The 20,125-nt window shown below is 41.2% G+C and overlaps 1 protein-coding gene across 1 annotated transcript in view; it reads left to right on the plus strand.

Annotated features, from left to right (window-relative positions):
- The window catches only part of KCNH5 (potassium voltage-gated channel subfamily H member 5), a 289,582-nt gene that overhangs the window by 175,100 nt on the left and 94,357 nt on the right, over positions 1–20,125 (plus strand). The window lies entirely within an intron of this gene.

Consider the following 20,125-nt stretch of genomic DNA (forward strand, 5'->3'; position numbering starts at 1 on the left):
AGAAATTATGAGGGATAAGAAACAACAAAAAGAGATCGGAATGGGTTCAAGACCCTGTGTTCTGCACTTTATGATTCCTGAGATTTCTGTTGAGAACAGAACTAAACAGCTGAGCTAACTAGATGGATATCTCTTTCCCTCTTCCTTCCTTCCTTCCTTCCTTCCTTCCAATCATAGAATCATAGAATCGTAGAATCATAGAATCATAGAATCAAAGAGTTGGAAGAGATCTCGTGGGCCATCCAGTCCAACCCCCTGCCAAGAAGCAGGAATATTGCATTCAAATCACCCCTGACAGATGGCCATCCAGCCTCTGTTTAAAAGCTTCCAAGGAAGGAGCCTCCATCACACTCCAGGGCAGAGAGTTCCACTGCTGAACGGCTCTCACAGTCAGAAAGTTCTTCCTCATGTTCAGATGGAATCTCCTTTCTTGTAGTTTGAAGCCATTGTTCCGCGTCCTAGTCTCCAGGGAAGCAGAAAACAAGCTTGCTCCCTCCTCCCTGTGGCTTCCTCTCACATATTTATACATGGCTATCATATCTCCTCTCAGCCTTCTCTTCTTCAGGCTAAACATGCCCAGCTCCTTAAGCCGCTCCTCATAGGGCTTGTTCTCCAGACCCTTGATCATTTTAGTCGCCCTCCTCTGGACACATTCTAGCTTGTCAATATCTCTCTTGAATTGTGGTGCCCAGAATTGGACACAATATTCCAGGTGTGGTCTAACCAAAGCAGAATAGAGGTGTAGCATTACTTCCCTGGACCTAGACACTATGCTCCTATTGATGCAGGCCAAAATCCCATTGGCTTTTTTTGCCGCCACATCACATTGTTGGCTCATGTTTAACTTGTTGTCCACGAGGACTCCAAGATCTTTTTCACACGTACTGCTCTCAAGCCACGCATCCCCCATTCTGTATCTTTGCATTTTGTTTTTTCTGCCTAAGTGGAATATCTTGCATTTGTCACTGTTGAACTTCATTTTGTTAGGTTTGGCCCATCTCTCTAATTTGTCAAGATCGTTTTGAATTCTCCTTCCTTCCTTCCTTCCTTCCTTCCTTCCTTCCTTGACACAAGAATCTTCAGATCCATTAGTGGTGTTGTTGGACTTCAAATCATTTCTGACATATGGTGACTATATTGGTCAAAATAAATTGAATGTATCTCCCTTTATGAACCACCTTGGAGGTTAAGCTCTTCTGGGGAGGCCTTGCTTTCGGTCCCACCTTCTTCGCAGGTATGAGAGACAGGGCCTTCTAAGTGGTGGCCCCTTGGTTATGGCACTCCCTCCCCAGTGAAATCAGATCAGCTCCCTCCCTCCTCACCTTTAGAAAGAAATTAAAAACGTGGCTGTGGGACCAAGCATTTGAACAGTAAATTCAGTGCAATAAGTGGATATGGAATAACTACAAATACGACTGGAATGGCTCTTGGACTATGATTTCGGATTGTGTGGTTTTTAACAATTGGTTTTAATGCTTAGATGTTTTTAACCTTTTGGTTTTGAATGTATATGTTTATTTTATTTTATGTCTGTTTATGCAGCATTGAATTGTTGCCTCCTTATAAGCCGCTCTGAGTCCTCTTTGGGGTGAGAGAGGGCAAGGTATAAATATAGTAAATAAATAAATTCAGTGCAGTTCCTTTGCTCCTCCATTGGTCAACTCTGCTCATGCAGTCAGAAGCTTCTCTGTTGTGACAGACTAATCCTCTCACTCAGATTAGATGAGCTTCCAGTTTTCTAGTTTTTCAGTGAATTGCATTTCATGAATTTTTCTTTTTTGTCACTTCATTATTTTAACTATTGGGTTTTTAGAACTGGAAATAGTTTTCAGATGTTTTAAAGAAAATGTAAAGTAGTAAAAAAAAAGGATTTCTAAATAAATATTGAGTGGAACTTGAGTAGACTAGAAAGGCTTTAGCATTTGGATGAATGTTACATGCTGTAAAAATGTAAAGTAGTAGAAAAAGGTTCCTAAATAAATAATGAGTGACTACCTTTGAAAAGTGTTCAGAAACTTTGGCTGTTCCAAAGGGCTGTGGCAAAATTGCTAACTGGAGCTGTGGCTAGCTACAGGGAGTATACCTGTTGCAAGAGCTCCACTGGCTGCCATTGTGTTTCTGGGCACATTTCATAGGGCTGTTAGAATCATAGACTCATTGAGCCGAAAGAGACCTCGTGGGCCATCCAGTCCAACCCCCTATCAAGAAGCAGGAAAATCACATTCAAAGCATCCCAAACCGATGGACATCCAGCCTCTGCTTAAAAGCCTCCAAAGAAAGAGCCTCCACCACATATAATATACTTTATTTATATTCTGTTTTATCTCCCCGAGAGGACTCAGAGTGGATTACAGGAACATATATGGCAAACATTCAATGTCATTATACAATTGGCAAATACGGACCCTACATAAACAGGAGCAAGACTTCCCTCATTTAATCTTTGACATCAGACTATGCTCAACTTTGCCATGGATATTAGAGTTCATTTCTTAAGTAGCAAGCAGTAAGTGCTGCAAGGATCAAGGCAGCAGGAAGTGAGCCAAACCACCTGGCTAACATTGTGTACTTACAGCCAGGGTGGGGCAGCTGGGAGGGGGAATAAAGGAACCAAAGTACTACTTCTTGTTGTGGGTTGTTGGAGGTGGATCATTGGAGGAGGTGGTTGCTGGAGCTGGATTGTTGGAGAGGTGTGTTTGGAGGAGTTGGCTGGAAGGAGTTTGGAGTTCTACAAGGCTTGTGTCTCAAAGAGAACATTTGGACTCTGTATGTATATGTGTTATTTTATAAACTCTGCAAAAGACAATGACTGCGTTTGTTCCTTAGTCAAAGGTAAAAGGGTTCCGCATTTGTAAGTGTCTACATTAATCTTCATCGCGACAATGGAGAGGTGCTGGTGTTTCATTTTCCACGCCAAGGAGTCTGCTGTCCATGGACCCTTTTCCTGGTTCTTGCTGGCATGTTTTTCAGGGTGCCTTTAACCTTCCCGACAATTTTTTTTGTCATCTCAGGAGCGACTTGAGAAACTGCAAGTCACTTCTGATGTGAGAGAATTGCCCGTCTGCAAGGACATTGCCCAGGGGACGCCCATATGTTTTGATGTTTTTACCATCCTTGTGGGAGGCTTCACTCATGTCCCCGCATGAGGAGCTAGAGCTGATAAAGGGAGCTCATCTGCGCTCTCCCCAGATTCAAACCTGAGACCTGTTGGTCTTCAGTCCTGCCACACAGGGGTTTAACCCACTGTGCCATTGGGAGTACCCGCCAAAGTGGTACCTATTTATCTACTTACATTGTTGTTTTTGAACTGCTAGATGAGCAGAAGCTGGGCTCACAATGGGAGCTCACCCCGACCCAGGCTTGAACTACCAACCTTCTAATTGACAACATCTTCTATAGCTGGTGGTTTACCTGCTGTGCTAGCCTGGATCTTTAAAGAACTATATGGCCCTGAGAGAGCGCCTTCCCAGTGGCTGCCCCTTGACTCTAGAACTCATTGACAGGGGAAGGAATTGTGAATGTGAAGCAGCTGTGGACAAGGAAATCTAGATAAACTGTTCCATATTCACAATGGCAACTTACTGCATATACTCAGCAGAATCATAGAATCATAGCGTTTGAAAAGACCTCATGGGCCATCCAGTCCAAGAAGCAGGAAAATCGCATTGAAAGCACCCCTGACAGATGGCCATCCAGCTCTAAATTAGGAACGATCCCCTTCTCTGAGTTGAGTGATATAAAGCAAGAATTTAGTCTTGTTGGAGAGAACCTAATGGAAGCGCCAATCGCCCTTTTCTCTATTTTGGATTTTGGAATGCCAGATAAAGGATGCTACACCTGCAGCTGGTTTATTCTTTCTAAACAGTAAGAAAGAATGAGATCATCACAACTGTAGTATTTAGCAGGATTTTGCTTCTTTGAGTTTTGAGAATGCAGACATTGCTCTGTTGCAGGCAATTGTTGTTTCAAAAAGAAGAAAAAGCTCACAAGATTCTTTGCAAGAGGATTTATTACGCCGCGGTGCTATTCACCCCAGTCTCATATAGTATATTTCAGGCAGCAAAGTGTTCTATTATGAGAAGTATAATTCCCTTCTTTGCAATCTAAACAATAAAAGGAACTGAGAGGAATCTCATATGCCTGCAAGGAGAGAGAAAGAAAGAAAGAAAAATTCTATATTTAAACCTCTGTAGCAGAGTTCCTATGGCGACAGAATGCGATAACTGTACAGGAGGAATGTGAGGATATAAAAATAACAGCTAGCCAATATGTCATGACAGAAGTGTGTCATCTTAAAATAGTTTGTGTCCATGTGTCCACAAGTTTGTGTAGGAAGCCATGCTCTGGTTTGAAGAAGAAGACCATGAGCCTCTGGGCTTATTCCTCTTAATTGCCATCAAGTCCACTTTGACTAACAGAAACCATATGAATGACAGATAGAATCATAGAATCATAGAGTTGGAAGAGACCTCGTGGGCAATCCAGTCCAACCCCCTACCAAGAAGCAGGAAAATCGCATTCAAAGCACCCCTGACAGATGGCCATCTAGCAGCTCTAAGTTAGAAGCTATCCCTTTCTTTGAATAGAGTGATAAAAAGCAAGAGTTTAGTCTGAACAGCTCTCACAGTCAGGAAGTTCTTCCTCATGTTCAGGTGGAATCTCCTTTCCTGTAGTTTGAAGCCATTGTTCCATGTCCTAATCTCCAGGGCAACAGAAAACAAGCTTGCTCCCTCCTCCCTATGACTTCCTCTCATGCATTTATACATGGCTATCATGTCTCCTCTCAGCCTTCTCTTCTTCAGGCTAAACATGCCCAGCTCTTTAAGCCACTCCTCATAGGGCTTGTTTTCTAGACCCTTGATCATTTTAGTCGCCCTCCTCTGGACACATTCCAGCTTAGAGTCAACATCTCTCTTTAATTGTGGTGTCCAGAATTGGACACAGTATTCCAATTGTGGTCTAACCAGGGCAGAATAGAGGGGTAGCATGACTTCTTTATGCAGGCCAGAATCCCATTGGTCTTTTTTGCCACCGCATGACATTGTTGGCTCATGTTCACCTTCCTGTCCACAAGGACTCCAAGATTTTTTTCACATGTACTGCTCTCGAGGCATACGTCCCCATTCTGTATCTTTGCATTTCATTTTTCCTGCCAAAGTGGAGTATCTTGCATTTGTCACTGTTGAACTTCATTTTGTTAGTTCTGGCCCATCTCTCGAATCTGTTAAGATCATTTTGAATTCTGCTCCTGTCTTCTGGAGAATTGGCTATCCCTCCCAATTTGGTGTCGTCTGCAAACTTGATGATCATGCCTTCATCATCTCCAAACTTGATGATCATGCCTTCTTCATCTCCAAACTTCAGCAGAAGGCCATGGCAAACCTGTTCTGAACATATCTTGCCAAGAAGAAACCATGATAGGTTCTCCTTAGAGTTACTGTTTAATCAAAAATGACTTGAAGACAACAACAACAACAACAACAACAACCCAGAGTTTCTTATTTATATGTAAAGTGGGCCCATTGTTTCCATGGGGAATTTGCTTCTGGGACCTGCTGGAGATATGAAATTTGTGATCATGCCCCCATATTATTACATGGCAGTGACCTGAACATGCATGCTTTGGAATGTTTACATTTCTATTGATGCCATTTACATATATGAGACATAACAATCTGCAGTTGTTGGAAATTGCGGATCCAAAGCTTCACTGTATTCAACAGGAAGCCTTTGCTAATTCAGTTTCCTCAAGAAGTATAAATGCTAAGACATATAATTATTTTGTAACAAAAATTAATTAATTAAAGTGTGCAGTTAACACATCTTGGAAACAGAATGTCTGTGGCTCCCAGAAAAGGAGTCAAATGCCAGGAGAGCACTCTTCAAATAAGGTCTCTCAAGCGGTCAAGATAATATTTACAGCAGTTCTTGGGTACAGTTAAAGCACTCATCTTGGAAGCGAACAGCTCAGTTTTAATTGAAACGCATTTGACAGTCGGTGAAAAATTAATAGGTTGCTTCTCTTGCTGTGAAAAAAAATAGGTCATTACGCAGTGAATGGCAAATATTGTTTGCTTCATTTCAATTAAGGTAGCACTCTGCTAGTGACAAAAAGCTCCACTGCATCTTTTCTTCCTTTGACTTCTTGATTATTCCTGGACTACAGCGATGCTAGGTTTTATAGAGCCACAGGGAAAACACAGTGCTGAGTGGTTTAGCTGAGCTCATTTATTTTGCCTTGCAGGAGAAATGGAAGCATTACATGAAAAATAGCCATATTTAACATTAGCAGAAATGACAAATGTTTGTGGCTTAAAAACCCTTTAAGTCCCTCATCCCAACTCTGATGCTCTTAAAGTATTATTCTCATACCTGTGGGAGAGGTACTCACATTTTCAGTTCCCTGCATGTGATAAAATAGTTCCTAAAAAACTCTAAAATTACAACAGCAAAACAACAGAGAGGAAACAATCAGGGACAACCAATCACCTCTCAACAAAAGATTCCCTCAGGCACTAACAAGCCACACCAAAAAACTGCAGGTTGTCAAATGCTAATCATAGAATCATAGAATCAACAAGTTGGAAGAGACCTCATGGGCCATCCAGTCCAACCCTCTGCCAAGAAGCAGGAATATTGCATTCAAATCAAGGTGGTCAGTTGAAACATTCACACCTAGCTCCAACAGACAAGAGTTCTTTGTCCCACCCTGGTCATTCCACAGATATATAAACCCAATTTTCCTATTTCCAACAGACCTCACAACCTATGAAGATGCTTGCCATAGATGCAGGCGAAACGTTAGGAGAGAATGCCTCTAGAACATGGTCATATGGCCCGAAAAAACCTACAACAATCCAAAATATTTCCTCCCTAGGAATTGTCTATGTCCTCCAAACAATTCTAAGGTAGACATTCTCTAGAAGTTACCATAAACCCACATTAGAGGATGTAGAAAATTTCTAGAAAGGATATTTTACTAGAAAATTTCTAGGTCCTTGGGGAAATATTACAGTAACTTCTGGCAGAAATCATTCATTTTAGTAGAGTTCACTATTACTTACAGTCCCTTGCTTGCATGGTAAGTTGTGAAATGTGTTCCTTCCCAATGCGATGGTCATAGTGTATTCTTTCTTTCCATTCTTTCTTTCCTTCTGGCCCACATCCAGATTGTTTTCTTTGTCTTTTGACTTTTTTCTTCAATCTACTTCTAGAGTCTTTGCATGATTGATACAATCATGCAAAGAGGGGCCTTCTCGGTAGTGGCCCCTCGACTCTGGAGCTCACTGCCCAAGGACATCAGACATGCCCCAACTTTGGCAGTCTTTAGGAGGAGCCTAAAAATGTGGTTGTTCCAGTGTGCCTTCCCAGAATAAGGAAATACTCTTAGCAATAGGTCCTCCAAATGCACTTTATCATTGATTTAGGATTGTTTGCTCGCTCCATCTCTCACCGCAAATTCTGTCCCAGTATATTACCTTGTTCATGCCCAGCATTATATTTATTTTGAATTATCACATTTGGCCCAGCCATAGGTTTTTAAATGCTTGTTGTTACTGTTACTGTTTATTGTTTATTTTTTGTTTATGAGATTGATTTTGATTGTTTTGTATTGATATTTTGTTATTGCTTTTATTATTGTTGTTCTATGGGCTCAGCCTCATGTAAGCTGAACCAAGACCCTTGGGGTGATGGTAGGGGGGTATAAATAAAGTATATTATTATTATTATTATTATTATTATTATTATTATTAGTCTATTTCAGAACAGACTGAATCTGGGAATTTTGAGACTTAGGGACCACTATAAATGTTCATAGGACCTTTGCTTCTACAGCCTCACCAGCAAGGAAGAGAGAGTAGGGTCTATGTATGAATGGCTCCTAATCTTTCTGACTACAGAAACATACACAGAGACAAATGATCTTTTTTTTTTTTTAGTATAGATAGTGCTTCTGTCCAGAAGACAAAAAAGAAAAATTATGGAGTAAATATAATTTTCCAAAATTCTGAGAATACCCCGGACCATGAGAAGATGAAACCAGTCCATACTCCAGGAAATAAAGCCTGACTGCTCACTGGAGGGAAGGATATTAAAGGCATAGATGAAGTACTTTGGCCACATAATGTGAAGAAGGGATATCTTGGAGAAGATAATGATGCTGGGGAAAATGGAAGGAAAAAGGAAGAGGGGCCGACCAAGGGCAAGATGGATGGATGGTATCCTTGAAGTGACTGGCTTGACCTTGAAGGAGCTGGGAGTGGCCACGGTCAATAGGGAGCTCTGGTGTGGGCTGCCCCATGAGGTCATGAAAAGTCAGGAGTGATTGAATGAATAAACAACACATGGTTCTCCAAGTTCTCAGGGAAAGAATCCTGATTCTTATAGACTGGAACAGGTACAGTTCCCCTACTCCAGTAATTCAAACTTTTGTCCTCTTGGCCTTTTGAACTTAAGCCATTCCAAGTCTCCTCGGGAAGATGGGGCAGGATACAAAGAAAGTTTTATTACCTTCATCTCCCCAAACTCCTTGGCAAACCTGGCTGGGGCTTTTGGAATCTGATATCCAAAACATCAGAACTTGGTAACCACTGCCCTATCCCATCTTTTAGAGATGGAAGACTCTTTGCCATTTGTTTCCTAATCTGTATCTAGATGGAGGTCCTTCTTGTTTATGGTTATAGACATCAGAGCCTCCAAGTTTGTGGAGAGTAACATTATCTGGTGGGCAGTTTGGCATAAACACTTCCCTTAAAACTCTCTTGTGTTTTGGTAGATCAGGAAATTTTATGATGGGAGTAATTAGGCTGCTTTGTAATTTGCTTGCTATTTGTTTAATCAAACAAATCAGTTATACATTTATCTACTCCCCTTAGGGAGGATCATTATACTGCATTGACATCTCAGTCTAGGCAGATTCTTATAGAGATTTGCAGTGTCTAAGCACATTATCCTATTGCAGGCGTTTCACAGTTAACAACATCTTCGTTGTATTTTTAAACAATGCATATTTGTACCAATGTCTCTCAGCATACAGTATCTGCTGGGATTTCGACCCCCTATGGATACCAAAATCTGTGGGTACTCAAATCCTTCTATATAAAATGGTATAGTATAGTGATGTCATTTATATAAAATGGAATTACTCCATTTTTAAGATGGAGTAATGCCAGGAGTAGAGTTAGTGTGGACTATTGGATTATTGGACTTGAACTCCAAGAGACCAGATGCAAATTCCCATATCTCCACGCTATTTCTACCCCACCCATATCAGCCCAAAGGTGACTCAGGGCGGCGAACAAGTAGGCACAATTCGATGCCATATATAAAATACATACATCGACAAAAGTAAAAAAATCTCAAAAAATTTAAAAGCATAAAAACAGCAAACAATAAAAAGTTTTTAAACTATGTCTTTGTGTTCAGTCCTCATCCGTTCCATCATCATAGCCATTCCTAGGTCATTTTCTGATTCAAGTTTGTCTAAGTTATACTGAGATTCCAAAAGCTTGCTCGAAAAGCCAAGTTTTCAGGAGTCAGGAGTTAGGGGGCCGATCTAATATCCCTAGGTAGGGAGTTCCATAGCTGAGGGGTCACCACAGAGAAGGCCCTATCTCTCATCCCCACCAGACGAGCTTGTGAATCAAGTGGGATCAAGAGAAGGGCCTCCTCTGATGATCTCAAATCCCTGATGGGTTCATAGAGGGAGATGCATTTGGATAGATAAGCTGAGCCAGAACCCATAATTCTCTCTCAGTACAATTCTCGCTCAGCCTAATAGGAATGCAATGAAAAAAACCTTATCTGAACAAATTGTAAAAAGAAAATCCCATGATAGAGTTGTCAGACATCAGAAATGACTTGACGGCACTCAACAACAAAATATTAGAGTTGTGGCTTGTTGTGAGTTTTCTGGGCTCTATGACCATGTACCAGAAGCATTCTCTCCTGATGTTTCACCAGCATCTATGGCTTGCCATAGATGCAGGTGAAACAGTAGGAGAGAATGCTTCTGGAACATGGTCATAGAGCCCAGAAATCTCACAACAAACCAGTGATCCTGGCCATGAAAGCCTTTGACAATACATATGCAGGAGTGGAAAATTGAGGGTTGTTCCCAGATTCTGCTTCCTGTCTCCCCTGTCAAAAATACCCCACTAACTTTATATCAGCAATTAAATTTGGTGGGCTTTTATTATAATCCAATCTTACCCAACCAACTCAATTGAAGAAAACTTTGAATTAAGGACCACCAGCTACCTATTTGGATCTCTGCCCTCAAGTATGATCTATCAGCCTTAGGATGACAAATTATACCTGCTTTGTTTGTTTCTTTTTCCATACAGCTCTGTCCTTCTTTTGTTATGACTTGTTTATAGCTAGCTTGGTGTTGAGCCCAGAGAACAATAGTATACAATGACTTTCTAAACAGAACATTCTTTTAAACCTATGCAGGCATCATCCATTAATCAGTATACAATTACTTCTAACTGTCATGCTTTCCCCCTATTTTTTACTATTAATAACCAGACCTCAGGGCTTGAAACTTGTATAATATCCCAGCCAGAAAATATCTCATGGCAGGAAATATAAAATTCACCAATAAAAATGAATTACCAAGTTTAAGCCCTTGAATTCTGGTCCCCTTTGAAATTGCAACATGTATTCATGCTTTCCCCCCAGATGACTTGAAACTTTCTCTCCAACCCCAGAGGATCATTTTGAAAGCAGTGAAGCAGAATATATGCCAATCAGGATGCTGTTGGACTACAACTCCCATCCCATGATGGGGGATGGTGGGAATTGCAGACCATAGAATCAAAGAGTTGAAAGAGACCTCATGAGCCATCCAATACAACCCCCTGCCAAGAAGCAGGAATATTGCATTTAAATCACCCCTGACAGATGGCCATCCAGCCCCTATTTAAAAGCTTCCAAAGAAGGAGCCTCCACCACACTCTGGGGCAGAGAGTTCCACTGCTGAACGGCTCTCACAGTCAGGAAGTTCTTCCTCATGTTCAGATGGAATCTCCTCTCTTGTAGTTTGAAGCCATTGTTCCACGTCCTAGTCTCCAGGGAAGCAGAAAACAAGCTTGCTCCCTCCTCCCTGTGGCTTCCTCTCACATATTTATACATGGCTATCATATCTCCTCTCAGCTTTCTCTTCTTCAGACTAAACATGCCCAGCTCCTTAAGCCGCTCCTCATAGGGCTTGTTCTCCAGACCCTTGATCATTTTAGTCGCCCTCCTCTGGACACATTCCAGCTTGTCAGTATCTCTCTTGAATTGTGGTGCCCAGAATTGGACACAGTATTCCAGGTGTGGTCTAACCAGAGCAGAATAGAGGGGTAGCAATACTTCCCTAGATGGCTCATGTTTAACTTGTTGTCCACGAGGACTCCAAGACCTTTTTTACACGTACTGCTCTCGAGCCAGGCATTGTCCCCCATTCTATATCTTTGAATTTCGTTTTTCCTGCTAAAGTGGAGTATCTTGCATTTGTCCCTTCTGAACTTCATTTTGTTAGTTTTGGCCCATCTCTAATCTGTCAAGGTCGTTTTGAATCCTGCTCCTGTCCTCTGGAGTATTGGCTATCCCTCCCAATTTGGTGTCGTCTGCAAACTTGATCTCTGGACTGCCAGCATATGTCATATTCCTGCTTTTGTGCATGTTGAACATGAGGATGCTTTCAAAAATCCAGTCCATTCATTCCATGCTGATATGTATAGTTATGGTTGCGGGTAATATTATTTAGTGATGAACATTGTTATTGTTTCACTCAATGTTCCTTCTTTTCTCTAGAAGTCATTATTAACCTCATACTTCTTAATTGAGCAATTAAGCCCTGCTTGCTGACCAGGGGCTCTCAGCTTGTTCAACAAGCCACAAAAAAAGATTGTGACATTCATAGTTAATGGGATTGCGGCACATTTTCTCTTTGTGGGTTTTCTTTTTTGTTTTGAAAAATATTTTATGCTCATTACTCAGACAAATGTTTAAAAATTTTAAAAAGCAAGAAAGAAAATGATCCTAGACAAGTTAGATTAATTACCATGTCTTTTGTTGATGCCTGCAAAAAAGAATTCAATAATTCCTTTAGTACTTGGCAAATCAGCTGCCGGACCCATTCAGTCGATTTTATGGAGAAGTATGGGAGGCTGAACTTCAAAAAGTAACTTTCTGAAGTTCTTTGGAAAGTTTTTGCAACTCTCCAAATCTCCTACATCATCTGAAATAGAGCTGAGTATTAGAATAACAGAATAGTAGAAACTTAGAGTTGGATGGAGTTACAAGGGCCATCTAGTCCAACCATGTTCTGTCAACACAACCAGAGAACTCATGAAAAATAGCCATCCGTCTTCTGCTTAAAGATGTCTAAAGTTGCAGAATCCATCACCCTCCCACACAATCTATTCCACTGCCAAACAGCTCTTACATTAAAAGTTCTTGCCAGTGTTTAAGTGGAATCTCTTTACTTGTGATTTGAATCCATTGGTTTTTATTATAAGTCTCTGGAGCGGCAGAAAGCAAGCTTGCTCCATCTTCTACATCAGGCTTCTTAGACTTTTTTTCCAGTCATGAACTTTTTCCACCCAAGAAAGTTTATTTGCCCCCAGATATACAGCTATATAAAATAGGTACAAAAATCAAACATTTACTGAAAATTAATCAGTATCTGCAATGCTTGTTAAACAGGCTGATTTTCCCTTTTATAAAGTACAGCTGAAGCATCGTTTGCAGAGTCCACTGAACATTGTTGCTAACAGATTTGTGTAAGTGCATGACTTTCAGAAACCTTCTACTATTGCCAATTTTTTTGATCCCAACATTGAGCTAAGGGCACCCCATTTGTAATCAGGAACTTCAGTTTAAGAAGCAGCATTGGCTGTCACATCATCTCTCAGTCGTCCCGAAGCTAAACATATCCAAATGAGATCACTTGGAGGTGGAATCCAAGTGTAAACATAACATTTAGTTTTATATAGATCTTATACACATAGCCAGGATGCAATTTTATACACAATATTTTGTGCGTCAACGTTGATGAACATTGAACCACCAGAAAGCAAAAGTGTCACCTTCTCAGCCACCCATATCCACAATTTTAGGGTTTGGAGGATTTGGGGTTTTATAACATCTGGTTATAATGCTCAACATTATAGCCAGGTGTTAACACCCATCCTATTTTTATGTGCTACATTTTGTCTGCTTAGATCTAGTTCTAGTTCATTTATTCCTATTGGAATTCATTTTGCAAGTTGTAGTCCAGTTCTTTTTTATTATGTTCTTGTCGTATGGAGTATTAGCTATGCTACTAATTTGGTATCATTTGTCAACTTAGTAAGTGTACCTTCTTTTCCATCATCAGAGTCATAAAAATGAGAAGATCACATTATTTGCGTGTGGAAAGTCTAGATCTTTGATATGTACAGCTGAAAAAGGATCTAGCAATGGTTGATGTGAGATTAGGGTGCTATATATGCAAAAGTGGAAAGAGTCCTGAAATACTTTGTGTTAGAAGATGTAGAGTGTATAAAATGTATATTAGTTCTGGGAAATTATGCATCTCCTGTCCCAGATATTGTGAAATTCCATCTATATTCCATAGCTGTGGAGGTGATCAAGGGATCTTTCCATTGCTGAGGTCAAAGAAGGAGGTCTTCATAGTTCCCATGAAAAGGAGCTAGGGAGTAAGAGGAATAGATGGTGTTTCTTATAAAAATGCCTCTTTGTAAATGCAAACCTTGTACAGAAAGGAAATACCTTACATACTCATGTGTACGGACTAAGGCAGTGACATCTCCAGCCCATCCTCTGTTCGGATATCAGCCAGCACGCCAATGCCTTAAATCAAGAAATAGGTTTCTAAGATCTACAGCAGTGGTTCTCAACCTGGGGTCCCCAGATGTTTTTGGCCTACAACTCCCAGAAATCCCAGCCAGTTTACCAGCTGTTAGGATTTCTGGGAGTTGAAGGCAAAAAACGTCTGGGGACCCACAGGTTGAGAACCACTGATCTACAGGAAGACCTCAGCAAGTGAGACTCCAAAAGTGCAGACTAAAACCTAGAATTTATGGCTGATACCAAATGAGACACTCCCCCTGGGCACACTGGATGACTTGGAAGGCACTGAACAGACTGCACTCTGGCACCACGAGATGCAGAACCAACCTTAAGAAATGGGGCCACAAAGTGGAGTCCATGACATGCAGGTGTGGAGATGAACAAACCACAGACCACCTACTACAATGCAACCTGAGCCCTGCCACCTGCACAGTGGAGGACCTTCTTATAGCAACACCAGAGGCACTCCAAGTGGCCAGCTATTGGTCAAAGGATATTTAGTATAATGCCAAGTTTTTAAACTTCATGTTTTTTAAAAAAATAAATTACAACTGTACTCCTGGTTCGTTACTGATACGATAAATATAAATACGTGAAACAGAAATTGTGCTTTTCTCTCTCTTTGGAATGATGCTCAATTTATCCACGGGCCATAACAAAATCTATAATTTTGGCCCTAAAACCTGACCTTGACTAATATGGGAGGTCAACACATGCAGTAATGTTGGCAGATTTACTGCAGGAATTTCTCTAATCAGAAAAGAACTTCATGTTTTGCCAGTGCTTAGAAATAATACATTAACAGTGAGATCATTGCTCTTTGTTTTTCATGGCATGAAAACCCAAACAAGTGGCATTGTTTTCACATCAACATTTAAAGTCACTTTTTTCAAAGAATGACTAATGTTTACGTGTTACTTTAGAGCCGTCGCAAACTAGGTTCCTGAGGGAGCAAACCTTGCTAGCACGTCCCTGACGTCATGAGCCTGTGCCTCTCTCCCTGCCCCTTTCTCCGCCCCTTTCTCTTTGCCAGCGTGGTTTTTCCTTTGCTAGGGCAGCATTGCCCGCATTTTCTCTCAGTTGAATTCTGCCAACTGAGAGAGTACGCTGGCAATGCTGCCCTAGCAAAGGAAAAAACACTCTCGCATGGAGAAAGGGGCGGAGAAAGGGGCGGGGAGAGAGGCGGAGTCTCGTGACATCAGGGACGTGCTAGCAAGGTTTTCTCCCGCAGGAACCTAGTTTGCGACGGGTCTTAGAGTGGGGTGGAAGAGAGAATTAGGATGGATATTGGTATATTTGATTTAATTTTTTAAAATTAAAGCAACATGTTGTTGTTGTTAATTGCCATCAAGCTGACTTTGAAGTATGTCAATCCCATGAATGACAGAGCTCCAAGTCACTCTATCATCAGGTCTCACATCCTCTGGGCAGCTGCGATGTCCCTAATTGAATGTCTCCACCTGGAATGTGATCTTCCTCTTTTCTGTGTTCTGCATTGTTTACAACAACCATTATTGTTTCTTCTTCCGAGTTAGGACTTCTTATAATAGTATTAAGAAGTAACATCATGATTCAAGATGTTGCCTTGAGTCCCTATATTGGGAGAAATCCAGGAGAAAAAGAAAGATAAACAAAGAAACAATGGAAGAGGGCAGTTCCCATAGAAGGACTAACAGAATCTCAGCAAGGACTAACAGCAATGTTTTTCTGTCTTTTCATGGAATTTGAAATTAATTGTGTTAGCTTCTAAAGCAGTACTTTTCTCCTTCAACTCCCAGAAATTCTGCCAACCTGATCAATAGTGGAGGCTACTTCTTTGGAGGCTTTTAAATAGAAGCTGGATGGCCATCTATCAGGGGTGCTTTAAATGTGATTTTCCTGCTTCTTGGCAGGGGGTTGGACTGGATGGCCCACAAGGTCTCTTCCTGCCCTAAGATTCCTGCTATGATTCTATGATGATTAATTCTGGGAGATGAAGCCCACAAACATTTGGAGGACCCAAAGTGGAGAACCCAATCTCTAAATTAACCTTGGCAAGCTCCATTTTTAGCACACTCTGATTTAGTTCTCTCCACCCAGGCGACAAAAATGGGGAGGGATTCACACAACTGCTTGGAGTGTGGTTCATTTCATGCGAATTGAAAGAATCCCCCAAGATGAGCGCATTCCAGGGAGCTGCCTGGCATTGATTGTGTAGCTATGGGTGCCGCTCTTGTTAACCAGGCTTAACCGATTTCATAGCACTTGCAAAGCCACCCTGAAGGCTTGCCGCAGGAAGGAAAGGATATTTGGGATGGTTGAAAGCCTTTTAACAGACGCTTGTCAGTTTGAGATAACCCTAAATGAGGAGAAACAATTCTTTGTGTTGGTTGCTTCAACTTTCTTTCCCACCCCTTTTTTTCAGCCCTATTCCCTACAGCATCCTTTTCAGCCATTCTAGAAGCTTGTCTTAAACACCTTGTCTGGGTTGAGAAAATACTGGAGGAGAAAGAAAACAGCATCAGAATCCCCTCCGTGGGGAATTTGAAGCTTTCTTTCTCAGTCTCATGAGCAACAGAGAAGTAGAAGCAAAACTGTATTGTTTTGCTGTTCGTTATTCTTGTTTTTCTTCTTCTTTTTCGTTATGTGCTACAGTTATATTTATTGATCCAAGGAGGGCATGTTAGAGTAACAGGAAGGAGGAAAGCCATCGCCAAAAAGGGGGGAAGAGAAGTTTGCATTAAAATAACACCTGCAAATATCTGTGTTAAGATGGACATTTAGAAAGCATTACTCTAGAAATGCTGTAGCTTGAATGTTGCTGGTTGGACATTGTGGTGCTACTTGGAATATTCAGTTTTAGTTTGCAAGAACAGAATTGTATGTGGCACAGTGGGTTAAAGCACTGAGCTGCTGAGCTTGTTGATCGAAAGGTCGCAGGTTCGATTTCGGGGAGCAGTGTGAGCTTCCGCTGTCAGCCCTAGCTTCTGCCAACCTAGCAGTTCGAAAACATGCAAATGTGAGTAGATCAATAGGTACTGCTCCGGCGGGAAGGTAACGGCGCTCCATGCAGTCATGCCGGCCACATGACCTTGGAGGTGTCTATGGACAACGCTGGCTCTTCGGCTTAGAAAAAGATGAGCACCACACCCCAGAGTCAGACATGACTGGACTTAATGTCAGGGGACTACCTTTACCTACCTAGGCCAAAAGACCTCACAACCTCTGCTTCTAGAACATGACCATATAGCCCGAAAAACCTACAACAACCCAAAAGGCATGCTGTTTCACTTTGATCAGATGGTGGTTTAAATCAAAGTTCACACAAGTAACAGGAGCAATAAAAGGTTTCCAATTTCTTCAAATTTATCCTTTTTGATTTCTCTGCTCAATAATCCTCTAATTGTTAGTGCTATATAGATCGCTCATTATTTATCTACTTTTGTATAGAAAGATCTTTGAATGTTTTTCATGACTTGACAAAATCTACTCTTGAAGCACCTAACAGGACTTCACTCTTTCATTTCCAAATATGGAAAGGAACAACTCTGTTCCACTGCAATGCATTCTTTGTACTAACATTTTGTGGTCTTGTAGTGTGCCTACAAGTCACTTCCAATTTATGGCAACCCTGACAGGGTTTCAAAATATTCTATATGGGCTGGATAGTCATTGTTTTGATGCTACAAACCTGTCTGAACATCACCTAATGGCTGTTTTAAACATTCACACAAATCTGTTGTGCACTGTTTACAGGAGACTCTACAGAAGATGCTCCAACTGTACTCAAAAAATAGAAAAACACTTGTTCAACAAGCCTTGCAAATGTTTATTTGTTACCAGTTAATGTTTGCTTTTTATATCTTTATACCTAGGGTTATGTAAACATCTCTCAGGCTGAAATGGAAAAGTTTAAAAAACACTAGTCTAGATGAGGACGACCCTTGTGTTTTCTTTCAGCTCTATATTTCTGTGATTCTGATTTTGCATGTGAAGATTTCCCATATCATAGAATCATAGAATCAAAGAGTTGGAAGAGACCTCATGGGCCATCCAGTCCAACCCCCTGCCAAGAAGCAGGAATATTGCATTCAAATCACCCCTGACAGGTGGCCATCCAGCCTCTGTTTAAAAGCTTCCAAAGAAGGAGCCTCCACCACACTCCGGGGCAGAGAGTTCCACTGCTGAACAGCTCTCACAGTCAGGAAGTTCTTCCTCATGTTCAGATGGAATCTCCTCTCTTGTAGTTTGAAGCCATTGTTCCGCGTCCTAGTCTCCAGGGAAGCAGAAAACAAGCTTGCTCCCTCCTCCCTGTGGCTTCCTCTCACATATTTATACATGGCTATCATATTCCCTCTCAGCCTTCTCTTCTTCAGGCTAAACATGCCCAGCTCCTTAAGCCGCTCCTCATAGGGCTTGTTCTCCAGACCCTTTATCATTTTAGTTGCTCTCCTCTGGACACATTCCAACTTGTCAATATCTCTCTTGAATTGTGGTGCCCAGAATTGGACACAATATTCCAGGTGTGGTCTAACCAAAGCAGAATAGAGGGGTAGCATTACTTCCCTGGACCTAGACACTATGCTCCTATTGATGCAGGCCAAAATCCCATTGGCTTTTTTGCCGCCACATCACATTGTTGGCTCACGTTTAACTTGTTGTCCACGAGGACTCCAAGATTTTTTTAACTCGTATTGCTCTCAAGCCAGGCATTGTCCCCCATTCTGTATCTTTGCATTTCGTTTTTCCTGCCAAAGTGGAGTATCTTGCATTTGTCACTGTTGAACTTCATTTTGTTAGTTTTGGCCCATCTCTCTAATCTGTCAAGATCGTTGACATTCTGCATATTCAACTCCAATGCAGAATGTCAACCCAATATTAATTTCAAGCAGATGCTAAAAGGCATTTTCCAAAATGCAGAAAAAAGATACCACAAAATGATGTAGCCTCATTACAGAATGAGCCCTTGCTTGAAAATAAGCAAAACACACCAGTAATTTCTATTAACTGCAGCTAATGGTCCAGAAAGAAGAACTTCACTCTTATTACTTCACAATGCTGGATACCCAAGAAGGGAACCTCAGCTTTGGATACTTTGCCTTTTAAAAAAACACACACACACACTACATTTTTTGGAACTCCCACCCCCACCCACTCCACTTTGTGAAGTGAAATTAATTTTCAAAATGGGGAATAATGCAAAACATGGATTTCATAGTGAAGGACTTTGTTCCTCTTTTATTTCAGAGGGCCGGCTCCCTCTGTTTATATTCAGCCAGTGAAAGCTTGAGGCTGGCTGTGTGCATAGAACTGTTCGGCTCATAACTTCAACTAATTACTGACTTCTTCCTGATGGATGGAGTTGGCTTTTTGTCCTACACAGCAGAGGACTTGCCTTCTGAAACTGCAGGAGAACACGATGAAAGCGCCACTATTGTGTTTCCACAAAGGAACGCCATGTGAAGTGATTTCATTACTTAGATACCGGAGCACCTCGGAATGCTTCTTCTCTCTGTCTCTCTCTTTCTTTCTTCTGCTCTCTGACAGTTTTTTTTATGTCAACATGAAAAGGATGGCAGTAGCTGTTCGGGCTATTTTATAATGTAATCCTTCATGCACTTACCTGGAAGCAAGTCAGAATGAACTCAGCAGGACTTGCTGCGAGGATCCAAAAAGAAGCTCTCGGGAATGGATAAATGGAGAGGTGTTTGTCTATAAAAAGAATTAGGTATAGAAAGAGATGATTTGGGTTTCAAAATATTCTATATGGGCAGGATAGTCACTGTTTTGATACTACAAAGTTATAATAGTTGGATTATACATCAGCTCTCATGGTTCCATGCTGTGGAATCCTATGATTTGTAGCTTGGTGGATACAACCTACAATACTAATGCTTTCTAACAAAAGCTTCTAAGTACTTTGTTGTTGCTACTGTGTACTTTCAAGTCATTTCCAAGTCATGTCAACCCTAATGTGAACTTTTAAGAGGAATGGGCTTCCAGTGGGTTTCCATAGTTGAGCAGGGAATTGAACCCCCAACACACAAACCGTTATACCACACTAATGACTTCATTACATGCAATAAAATCAGCGTTTCTACACACTTAAGACACCAACTGTATACTTCACACAATGCAAGCTTCAAATGTGAGGTAGATGTTTCCTGCAGATTCCTAAGCCAGTTGACAAGCAACTTATTCCTCAATTCCCTGCTTAGAAATCGTAAAAATACCCAATTTAACATATGATGGGAATTCCCCCTTGCCCATTTGTAAACATAACAGTGACGTCACTATGGAG

Source organism: Anolis sagrei, chromosome 1 (genome assembly GCF_037176765.1).
Source record: "Anolis sagrei isolate rAnoSag1 chromosome 1, rAnoSag1.mat, whole genome shotgun sequence".
In the NCBI taxonomy this organism is placed as follows: domain Eukaryota; kingdom Metazoa; phylum Chordata; class Lepidosauria; order Squamata; family Dactyloidae; genus Anolis; species Anolis sagrei.